Source organism: Pipra filicauda, unplaced genomic scaffold (genome assembly GCF_003945595.2).
Source record: "Pipra filicauda isolate LSUMZ 115617 unplaced genomic scaffold, ASM394559v2 scaffold202_size1376763_pilon, whole genome shotgun sequence".
Taxonomy (NCBI): domain Eukaryota; kingdom Metazoa; phylum Chordata; class Aves; order Passeriformes; family Pipridae; genus Pipra; species Pipra filicauda.
In genome coordinates, this window is record NW_024104313.1 from 1,028,731 (window position 1) to 1,040,625 (window position 11,895).

The following is an 11,895-nucleotide window of genomic DNA, read 5'->3' on the forward strand; positions in this document are numbered from 1 at the left end:
CTGAAATTACTATACCCTCAAGTGCTATGTACAACAGCAAACTGCTTCTGGGCCAGTGGAGCCACGATGTTTATGTTCCTGCATAGCAAGCAGGCACAAGCATGGACCTCATCCTCTCCTCAGATGCAGAAGGACTGTGGACCTCACCACCTTCCCATGGGGTGGGGAGAAGCAGAGCCCATCCCAGCCTCACTGCCCAGCTAGCACAAGCTGGCAGAGCAGGGGTGCAAGGTGATGCATGGGTCGGAGCAGTTGTGCATCCGAGGAGGGCTGTCTGTCACATACTTCATGCTTTACAGGTCCTGGCTGTCATTCTCCCAGCCCTCATCCCAGCTTGGTGGAGATTTAAAGGCAAGTTCATAGACCTCCTTCTGCTTCACAATCATTTTCCTTCCATCCTTCCTTTCAGCAGCATGATTAAAATGACAATTTATAGGAATGAGGAATGCCTCATTTTTCCTGGTAACAGCTTGGAAGCCCCTTGTTTATCTTCTGGAAGTCTAAGGTCTTGCCGGATGATCTTTCACTGATTTTTCTATATTCAGGGAAGTTTTTCTCTTGGTTTTCCCGTCACATGTTTTATTCTTACTTTATTCTGCTCCACTTCAATTTTTCCTCCTCTGAGAATGCACCTTTCAAGCAAGTCCAGTTTTCTCCTGAACAAAACAATAAACTTGAAAACCTCTGTGTACGATATGAGAAATCCATTCTCTCGTTGCTCTCCTGTTCCAGAAAGCCAAGAATCCAGGGGAAAACACTAGCTTTGTGCCCAACATAAGGAGGCCTCAGGCCTTGCAACCACAGTTCCAGCTGTGATCCCTCTTAGTTCATACTGTGCCAAGATTTTTTAGAGATTCATTGACTCGGGCCTTGTCCAGACTTCTGTGTACAGAGACTGCAGAATTTTTGCCAGGAGGGGATTAGAGCACATTCTTAAAAAGCATGTTTTAGGAAGCAATGGGTACAAGCTGAACCACAGGATGTTGCCTTTGAACATCAGGAAATACTGTTCCACTGTGAGGGTGACTGAGCACTGGAACAGGTGGCCCAGAAAGGTTGTGAAGTCTCCATCCTCGGAGATACTCAAAAGCAATCTGGGAATGATCCCAGGCAACCTGTTCTGGGTGGTCCTGCTTGAGCAGGGCAGGGGGTTGGACCAGAGGTGCCCTTCCAACCTCAACCAGTCTGTGATGATTCTGTTTCTTTTTCCTTGCAAAGCTCTAAGCAACAGCAGTCTACATTACCTGTGCTAAGCCATTCTCCTGGAAAGGAAAGCTGGATTTGTCTAACTTCACTTCTGCTTTCTTATGTTGTTGTCAGAAAATACTGTGTGTGTGCAAAAAAAAATACAGTAGTGCCAAATAGCAAAAGTATTCCTGCTGGTTGCATGCTGTGGTGGTGTCTTTTTTCACTAGACACTGAGTCTAACCCCCACGATGCCTGTAGAGATGGTCACACTAGTAACACCTGAGACAGACTCTGAGACATGCACCTCCAGCCTGTCACAGAATCATAGAATCATAGAATCATAGAATGTCTTGGTATGGATGGTACTCAAAAGACCACCTAGTTCCAGCCCCCCTGCCACAGGCAGGGATGTCACCCACTACACCAGGTTACTCAAAGCCTCATCTTGCCCAGCCTTGCTGGCCTGTCACAGCTAGCTTGCTCTGTTGAGCTATTCTGGCAAAAGGCTGACTCTGACCTGTACCTACACAAACAAAATAACTGCACGAGGAGCTCTAAAGCAGCAACAGGAGAAATGGCAGCAAAGAGGAGGATTAAGTATACGGTGAAAGGGAAGCAGTAGTTTAAAGGAATTAATGACTCAGGTAGAAAGTAGGGAGGCTATGCTCTATGCTGTCATACAGCAGGTTCCAGATACTGTAAAATCAGCAAAAGTGGGGGCACGAGGTTAAGAACAAGCAGAACAGTCTGTTTAGGCAGAGATGAAGATGGTTAAGGAAAAAGGCATGAAAGGAGACAGTGTTCTGTGCTACTGGTTTACTCTGCTGTGGGGTGGCTGGCTGGCTCTGCTCACCCTCACCAGGTCTCCTTGGTTTCTTCTTGTCCCAGGCTGGTATTTGCTGCTGCCTCTGCCTCTCTCCCTGCCTGCAGGTGGGCTTGGCCTTGTTGAGAGCAAAGAGCAGCTTGAGGAGCAAAGACTTGCCTAAAACACTGTTAATCCATGTGAGCTGGGCAAAGGGAAAGATGTGCAAAGCAGGCAACAGGCATAGAGGGGAAGAGGGAATAGGCTAGCTGGCACAATGACAATACAGGGCCAGGTCCCCATGGGAGAGCTGCTGAGTTCCTCTGGTGGCCCCACAGCTCTGCAGATCCTGAGGAGACATGGAAGAGTTGAGACCAGTCAGGGGGCAGGGGAGAAAGTGGCAGTCACTGTGGACTGCTGGTCGTGTCCAGCTCTGTATTGATTGCTTCTGCCTCCTGCTGAGGGCAGAGGCACCACTGTGCTACCTTTCCTAGAATCATGGCAGCCACAGATGTCTCCATCCTCACCAACACAGCTCACACTGGCATCTGGGCATCCTTTTCCCTGCTGCTGCAGCCTTCAACTCCTCCCATGCTTTGCAGACATAGAGTAACTATAGAGAAACCGAGTGAGGTTTGGAGCCACTTCTGAAGGCTCCTAGCAGGAGGAGAGCCTGGATTAGACCTCACCAAAGGATTGGAGAGGAGAAGGGCTTCCTGGTGAGTTAAGGAGGCAGATGTCCTTGTCCTTTGGTCCTCCCTGTGAACAGCTCAGTAGGCAGTTCTGACTGTCAGCATTGTGATGCCAAGCCATAACCTCAGGGTAGAAAAAGTCTGTCTTCACCAAAGCCATGAGTGTCCATGAGTCTCTCCAGCATTGTCCCTGCAGGCAGGACTTCAGAAGTTGGTCTCCTGTGCAGGGAAAAATGACATCTAGAGCATGACAGGGAAGCTGCTGTCCCAGCATCCTACTTACACCACATCCGCTGCTGTGGTGTCCATGTCACTGTGCCTGAGGTCAGGGATGGAGCTGATGCTCTCCTGGTGGCAGTGGGTTTCCCTTTATCATTCCTTTTTCTCAGAGGAAAAAAGAAACACTCTGTATGCATGCATACACCTGTGTGTGTGTGCGTGCATGTGTGTCTGTGCACGCTCACGTGCACGTGTGTGTGTGTGCGTGCTTTTGACTGAGGCTCCCAGTTCAGTGGTGCCACACCGTTGTCTGGTGGTGGCAGCAGACAGTGGCAGGGTGGCACAGTCTGTTCTCAAGGAATGGCTGAGGTGTGTGTGGAGACCTGATGTAAGACAGGGCCTGAGGCAAAGGCCCCTGGCTAGAGAAACTGAATCATGAGGAGTGTTTGCAGAAGAAGCAGGCATGCAATAAGCTTGAATGGAGACACAACATGTGGCCAGTGTGACCCTAGGATCAAAGAGAAAAATGAGGACATGCAGGCACGGACAGAAAACCCTGTGAGAGTTCATGTACACACAGACATCAGCCCAACTCGCATGGAGTCACATCTTTCTAACAGCAAAACCTTCACCACATCACACTGAACTCACAAGGAAGCTGTGAGGGTGAGAGCAGGGGTTTACATCACCGGCTGTCACCATGGTGAGGTGGGTACCACCTGAGCACAGGCTCCTTGTCAGTTGCCATGCCATGGCAGCAGGGAGGTCTTATCCCCAGGAGGAGATCAAAAGCAGTCACAGAAATGAGGGGAAGCACAACTGCTCATCCAGGTGCTTCCAGGTACAGATAAATAATGCTGAAAATCAACATCATTGACTATTAATGCAGAACTAATAATGCCACCACCTTCCTATGGCATCCATGGGGATGTGGTGTTCCGGTACACTCTCACTCATCCTGTGTCGCCAATCACCCCTGGTGCCTGCCTAGAAAACCTTGGCTCATTGAGTTGGAGTTTTTGAAACTTCTCAGACATGTTTTAGCTTCTCACTTGCTATGCAGCCATTTCATTTAGCAGACCTAGGGGCTATTTTTTAAGATTAAGATTGTTTTTTCCTAGAGCTCACTGTTCCTGGAAACTCCAAGAAAACTACAGTGCAGACAGAAGTTTAAACAAAGTTCTTGCGTGATATCATATGACTTATTTAAAAGCTTTCCTCTTCAGAGTGGCCACCTGTAATTATCTCAGAGCACACACCAGTGTTACAGGATGTTCTTGATCAGATCAGAGTTTGAGAGTCTGCGGTATTGTTTTTCCATCTTCAGTAGCTGTCAGATTTCTTCTGCATTGGGCATGGCTTTGCTGACTGTTGGCAGCATGGATCAGCCCAGAAGAGTGTGAACCACCACAGTGTACATCTGCCCTGGGAAAAGAGTCTCTGTTGAGGTCTACATTCCCAGCCAGACCTATCCTGCCCAAACTTATTGAAACTCCTCCTGGGTATTGTCCTTGATAGCTGTATTTCCCTCTGCTATTCCCTTTGTGCCTATGGCATTCAAGAAAACAAGAAGTGAAGCCACACATACCCCAGACACCAGACATTCCTGATGTATGGGAGTGTCCACTACCAGAAGGAGGTGCACTACCAGGAGCAATATCAGGCACAGAGACTCTGGTCAGTGTGGCTGTAAGGCTCTTAGTGCTGTGTAAAAAATATGCATAAACATGCTCAGCTGTTAATGGTTTATCCAGAAAGTATTGAAGAGACTTAAAAGCATCTGCTGGCTTGGGTATGACCTGTCATCCAGGGGCTGGCCTTAAAACTGATGTAAAAGCAGAGTTGGCATAGACCCTATGTCACATGCACTAATTCCACAGAAACCTGTGTTTGCCTCCAGGTGATTTAGACCAGCTTTGAATGCTGTCTCACCTGGGAACCAGCACTGGTGTTATTGGTGTGGGACCATTCTGCTGCAGGCTGCAGAGCAAATATACCCTGAAATCAGGAGGAAAAGCTGAGATCACAGTATCTAGTATCTTCTGCTCTAAATGAGCAGCAGATGCAGTTAAATATTAATGCTGCTATGATACAGCTGTGGTCTGGCCCTACAGTATGACATACATTACGTATGTATTAGCACATATTTTGTTGCATGTATGACTAAGAATAGCCACTCACCTGGGTGGTCCCCATAGGGATGATTAACCACCCTGCCCACCCACTTCCAGCCTTAGGGACTCAGGGAGATAATGTAATGACAATATAGTCTCATAATTTCCTGATACACTCATAGTCCACTTACTCTTGTATTTATGGGAGCAGCCCAATAATTCAGAAGTTAAAGGTAATCTCTACTGAATAGGCATCTTGCGCCATAAGAGATGTTACAAGGTCACTCAGCCCAAAATACCTCAGTGGAGAACAGCCTGTATACACTGTAAAACTGCCTGTGCTGTTGGCTCTGCCATCTCAGTCTTGGGAAACCAGAGTGGGACCAGTGCTGTTTGCATGGCTGGCCATGCAGGTCATGGGGAGTCTATTTGACCATCACCTGCTGAGTAATGCAAGACCCTCGCTGCACACACATTTCCCCCATGTACACACACACAGGGACATGCTGCTGTTCCAGTATCTGAATTTGTGGCTCTTTCTGTGAATCCTTTCTGCACTTTGTCCTTGTTTTTATCTTTATTTGACTTACAGGCTGAGCTTCTGCAGTCACTTGATTAACGTGTTTGACTTCATGCCTTAGTTTCAGTCCACTGAGAAATGTCTCTTCTGCAGGGACCTCTCCTGCCTTCATTTAGCCAGTTCCTCCCAAATCAAGAGCAGGCCTATTCTGGCTCAACAGTGTCCCCACACTGAATTTATGGTTCATCCATACAAAGTGCCAAGTTCAGTGATCTTGTTCTAGCCACTCCCTTAGCTGTAAAGTGGCTAAGCTTTCTCATGGATATTTCACTTCAAAAGATGCATGTTGAAGAGGCAACCAACCCTACAGATGCTCAAAGGTCACATCATGATCTCACTGAAGCATGTGGGCAGCTTCTTCTCACCTACCACTGCCCCAAATTGGATATCTAATTGTGACTATCACTGTCTTGTTGCTTCTTCCAGCACCAATATCCACTCACTGCCTCATTTCTTACACTGGAGGCAGTTATGAAGGCACTTACTGCAGCAGGGAGGGAGGGGAGCACCAAACCTCACTGGGCAGGCAGCACAGCAGGACAACTACCACTGTGTGGGAAGACTCAACCAGAAAACGTTGCTCTCTATTTCCTAAGTCCTATTACGCATGGCAAGCATTTGGTTTCAACCTCGCCTGCTAGCTAGTTTCCTTGCTCTTGAATGTGACTCCCTCTACTTCTCTGACCAATCTCTTTTAGTCTACTTCTAGTTAGTTCCACTGAAATTTCAGTGGTCCTGGGGATAAAGTGAAGCAGGGCTATCTGCATTCATGATGGGTTGGTAGAGTTCAGTCCCAATTCTCTACCAAAGACCAACTGCTTGTCTGTGAATGTTGGATCTGTATGTTTCCTTTGGACTTAAACTACTGAGGCCTTCTTGCCATTGCTTCTTTTTTGTCCTTGCAGACCCTGAGAAATTGTGTTTATTGTGTTTGTATTGTCTCATTCCTAGCTGCAACTGGAATTGTGCGATCAGTGAACTTCATTGTCTCTCATAAACATAGACAGATGCACAAATGTTCATAAAACCAAATTACAAGATAACAAACCCCAAATATTTACAGCACAAGATAAGATATGAAAATAAAACATAAGAGCAGGAACTCTTAGCTTCTCTAGAAGGGCAGACCAAAGAGCGCCTGGTGTGACAAGTAGTGTTGGATACCTCCTCTTTTACTGGGGCTGCACCTCACTTGCACCTCTATGGTGTCAGATGCAGCAGACCAGAACATGAAATCTCACAGACCAGTGTGCTGTTTCTCAGCTACAATAGAACTGTTTTTTAAAGCAATTTGAACAGAAGCAATAGCTTCATCCCCTGCTGAGCAGAAAGCCCTCCTAGAAACATAAATGTTCAGACTAATAACGATTGTGTAAACAAACATTGACAAACTGCATCACAGCTGTGCGCTTATGATGCTTAACTCCCCAAAGATTCAAGCTTGCGAAATATAGTTAAACTCCTTATGCATCCAGAAAAAAAATATTCAGACTCAGAGGCAAGAAGTGTTATATTAAATCTGTTGTACTGGTTGATCTCCAATTACAATTTTTCTAGGTCAGTATTAGCTGCTTCACTGCTCTTTTTAATAAGTGTTGTGTGTTTGATTCTAGGCCTTCTGTCATGTAAAAAGCAATTTATAATCATGCCAGGAGAGATGGGTGTGTTTACTCATTTCACAGAAGTGTTGAAGTGATGCTTTAGCTGAGGACCATACAGAAAATCTAAGAATGACACTGAAGCTGAAGTCTTCTGGTATGGTGTAGGGGGGGAATTCTGTAATTGCTTGTCTCTCATTAGACCACATTCACACCAGTGATCCTAACAGCTGCAAGGTGATACGCAAGGAGCAGGGTTGTCAGAAAAATCAGTTCTCATAATATTATACCACTTTTTATTCTATTGCGGCTGGTTTTAGACAACCCAGCACACTGGGAATAATATTTTGCTGCCTCAAGGATCAAATTGGATTTCAGCAGGGGTCAAGCCAAAAGCAGGGGCTGCAGGAGGAGTCAGGGGGTCTGTCACAGATTGAGGCAGGGCAGAGAGGTGAGTTAGGGGACTTTGAAGGTGACCAATTGGTCTGGAAGGACAAGAGCAGCCTATTGTCCGTGCCCTCCTGTTCTTCTCTATCTTCCCATGGTCAGGACGCTTTGCCCTATCACAGTCTTGTCTGATGAAATAAAGGGTCACCTTCTTCTTCACACAGCCCCCCATCCATCAGAGAAGCAGCCCTTCCTCCCCCTCCCAATGGGACACCTCTGGATAGGTGCTGTCCCCATTGTTTAGAGGTGAAGAGAGGCATAGGCCAGGGCAGAGCTCCAGACAGCAGGGATCTGGGGCCCCCTGACACTGGAAATAGTGAGGGATGTGCTGTTTTCTTGTCATCTTCACTCTCCTCCCAGGCTGCTCAGAGCAGCAGTACTGGGAGCAGAGGTAGGAAGAGGACACCTCTGCTTTGATCCCTGCAGGAAGGACAGCCTCAATCCCTGGCACCGCCTTTGCTCCTGCTGTGAGTCAGGGTGAGGTGCCAGCGGTGGCTCCATGCCTCATGTTATGCTGTACAGCTGTGATACCCTGTCTGAGCAGAGCAGTAAGTACGTGTTTAATATGTGTAATCTAGGAACTTATTAAGCAATCACACTCCCAAGACCTTACTGCAAAATTTAACATTTGCAATTAACTACATATTAAAGTCTTGCTGAACAGGGCCAGTTCTTGGCCTTTGTAGAAACACCAGTGTCTTTTGGTTGTCCTAGCAGCAATCCTGCTTGCTACTTGACAGTTTGCTTTCTCCTGTGTTTTTTTTTTTCTTTCTTCCCTTTCGAATTCACAAGTTTTCTTTGAGCTGTGTTTCACATGAAACCTACTTAACTCAGCTCTTCTTTCTTATCCAAAGCATGAACTACTGCGGGGCTGCTGGTCCAAGAGAAGCACCTATATGTGGGACAAGAGTCAATGTATTTAGACCACTGCAAGACTGACCATGCCTGGACTGAGAATAGTGAAATAAATACCATGTCAACCCTTCACAGTATGTTGTGACAGCAAAACCTACCTTTGCCACCTCCAGAAATGTATGTTATGATGCAGCCTTAGTCCCCAGGTTCACTTCATCCTCACTTGTTAATCAAGTCCCCTGAGTGGGATCTAGCCTTTTAATACCAATACTGTTTGCACTGCTCGTCTCATGTCGGTCCTCCTACCCTTAAAGCAGGCATCAGCAGTTCAACTATGCAAAAGAAATAACAAACCTAAGACTTAGAATGCAAGCCTTTTGGGAATGGGGCTTGTTCTTTGCAGTCATACACAGCTGCTCAACAGGAAGCTGAAGCTCTGGGAGCATGGGCTTTCCAGTCCAGGTGGCTGTGGCTGCAGGCTGGGTTGAAATACAAGGATAACTGTGGATGGCCTGTGCTGTACTTGTACTGTACCATCCCAGAGCTGGGAAGGCTAGTCTGGCCAGGTCCATCCTTGGCTCTGTTGATGGATGTAGTTACCCCTTTCAGACAGCTCTGGGAAGGGTTTTGTGAAGTGAATGGGTGAGTGGGCTCGGAAAAATTCTCTGATCAACATTAAAAAAACCTGCATGTCTTGCCTGAAGTGCTTAGCACACCCTCCAGGCTCTGTGTCAGTAGTTACAGAGCTGCTGGGACTCCTTTGCTCCCTTTGGTAACCTGTTATCACTGCACCCTTTGATAAGAGTGGCTGTACAAACCTCAAGCACTCTGTGTGGTGACCTTGCCATCTCCTTGGGAAGTCAGAGCAAAGCAGTAGGACCCTGAGAACCATGGTACAGGTTCACGACAAGCCAATCTGCCCCATGGCTGATTCTCTTTCCCTAGGCAGCACAAGCATCCCTTGTCCTGGCCCAAACAGCTCCTCACACAGTGCTTCAGCAGCTCATGGAGCCAAATGCCAGTAGTACAGGAGCTCAACAGTGCTCCTGCTCTTGGCAAAAGCCATGCCACCTCATGACTGCAGAAATAGTTTTGTTCAGAGAACAAACTCCAGAAACACATCATGCTCTATGCCCTGGTAAAAGCCAAGGAGTGAAGACTGTGCACTGAGTAGTCTTTGTCACCAAGGGACATATTCCTAGGTTACACAATACTAAGTGGTAATTAATGTTCAAGGAAGAAATGAGCTCAAGCTGTGACTTTTGGAACTAGACCCAAATAACCTTAAACTAGAGGGTTTTGCCAAATATAGTGTGATTATCATCTAAGAAAAATGTGTTAGTAGCATATGAGCCAACCATAAAGTACACTTTGTTTCTCTCAGTTACAAAATAAGTTCTCACAGTGCAAATAAATATCAAGTGCAAACACAAGCTTTTTGAAATAACTTGAGCAGCCTAAAAACAAGGTGCATAGGCTCCCTCTGTAGTCAGTTCTTAGACATCTAGCCCTCAGTGCTGACCTGAATTGCTAAGATCCCATGATGCAAAGCACTGGTTTGTCACAGATTCTTTGGCAGTCCAAATTTGCTTAAACATTTTTTGACGGGCAGGATTCACACAAGATTGGGTGTTGTCTAGCCACCTGCCGTCAGCCCCACCATGAGCTCAGCACTTTGTGCCCTGGTTAATTTGTCAGAAATGTCCCCGTGTGTCAACACCTTGTCCAGATCAGCTGTGTCCTGAGGGGTGTTCCAATTCTATTAACAGCTCTGGGTGCACAGATCTGCTAATAAGCACTGCTGTAGGCTCCTGCTCTATATGCAAATATATATCTGGAGGTACCTAGGTGCTAGGTGTTCAGCTTTTACATGGTTGACATTAGCCCAGGTGAAACCCTACAAAAAGCTACAATACAGCCAGTCTGTCCTTCACCACAAGGAGGACACCACCCTGCTTCTTCCCTCTCCTTTCCAGCTTCCCTCTCCCAGCAGCTCAAGCCATGTGGTCCTGTGCCTTCCCTTGTGCTGATTCTTCTTCATCCCTTTACTGAGCCCTTACAACCGACTACTGCAGATATTTGCTAGGATCAGCCTCTGCCTACTTAGTGAGTTGACTGAACTCACAGAGTACAGGACCAACAAGTTCCAGAACAAGCTGTAGGAAAGGTGATGGGACCTTTACACCAGGTCCTTAGCCTAGCTGATGCACCTGCACCCCAATGCACAGGCAGTGCACCTGGTGGGTGCATGACTTGCTGTTTGTTTGGATGTTTCCAGTGATTCTCCATCACATTCCTCTGAACCTAGTATGTCCTGCTCAGGTACATGGTAGCATGTGATTACGGCAAACAGCATCATGCTCAGAGCTCTCTATTAAACATCTATGCTCTTAATATATTCACAGGAATTAGAGCTGTGATAAGGTTCAAATACATAGGTAAGCACTGAACCAAAATCACTACTAAATGGCGAGGATGAAAGAATGGTTCACTAGAAGGAAATCAATGAAGAAATGCTTACTTGTGCAAGAATAACGTCAGGAGGCACCAGAATGGAAAATTGTTTTAGCCTAAATTCTCAAAGATCTGAAAGCCAGTATCTCTGAAAAGCTAGCCTGCTAGATCTCTCTGCCTCAGTTTCTCAGCCTTCAGGAGTGATTTTGTGAGAAGATTCTTTCAGATCTTTGAATTGGGGCTATTGTTTGGTAGCCAGCAGTTATATATACTACCATAATCAGTATGCTTTTAATCTGTTTGGGGTTTTGGTTTTTTTTACAGCTGTATGGTGGGCTTTGCTTTGTTCAAATTTCACCCAACCCTTTGAGCCTATATCTAAAGCTCAGGAAGGTCAGAGTACAGAAACCTTTACCCCAGCTTTTGAAGGCTGACGTGTTTTAAAGCAGGCATGGTAATGCTTCACTACTGCAGACTGAAGGGATTACTGATTATAGCCAGTAAACCTGTCACATCTGACACTGTTTCATGAACCTGCCACTGCAGAGCAATATGGGTCTTCTGTCAGAGGCATAGATGTTCTCTGCCAGCAGAGCTTCTCTGGCTTGGCATGGCTTACATCTGTATACACCATTCCCAGTCACAGAATCATAGAATCATAGAATCAAGTGGGTTGGAAAAGACCTCCGAGATCATCAAGTCCAACCCTTGATCCAACACCGCCATGATTACTAGACCATGGCACTAAGTGCCATATCCAAATCAGGGTGATCTTTTCTCTCCTGCCTACCACAAACAGTCTACCTGGCATCACTTCCCCAAACCTGCCTGGACTTTGTGAGGTGCTAGTAACAATCAAGCAAAACAGTACTAGGGAGGGTGGCAAAATTTAAATAGCTGTAAAATGTTCGTGAGACAGGGTTGTAGCTTGCAGCAGCCTCAGCCC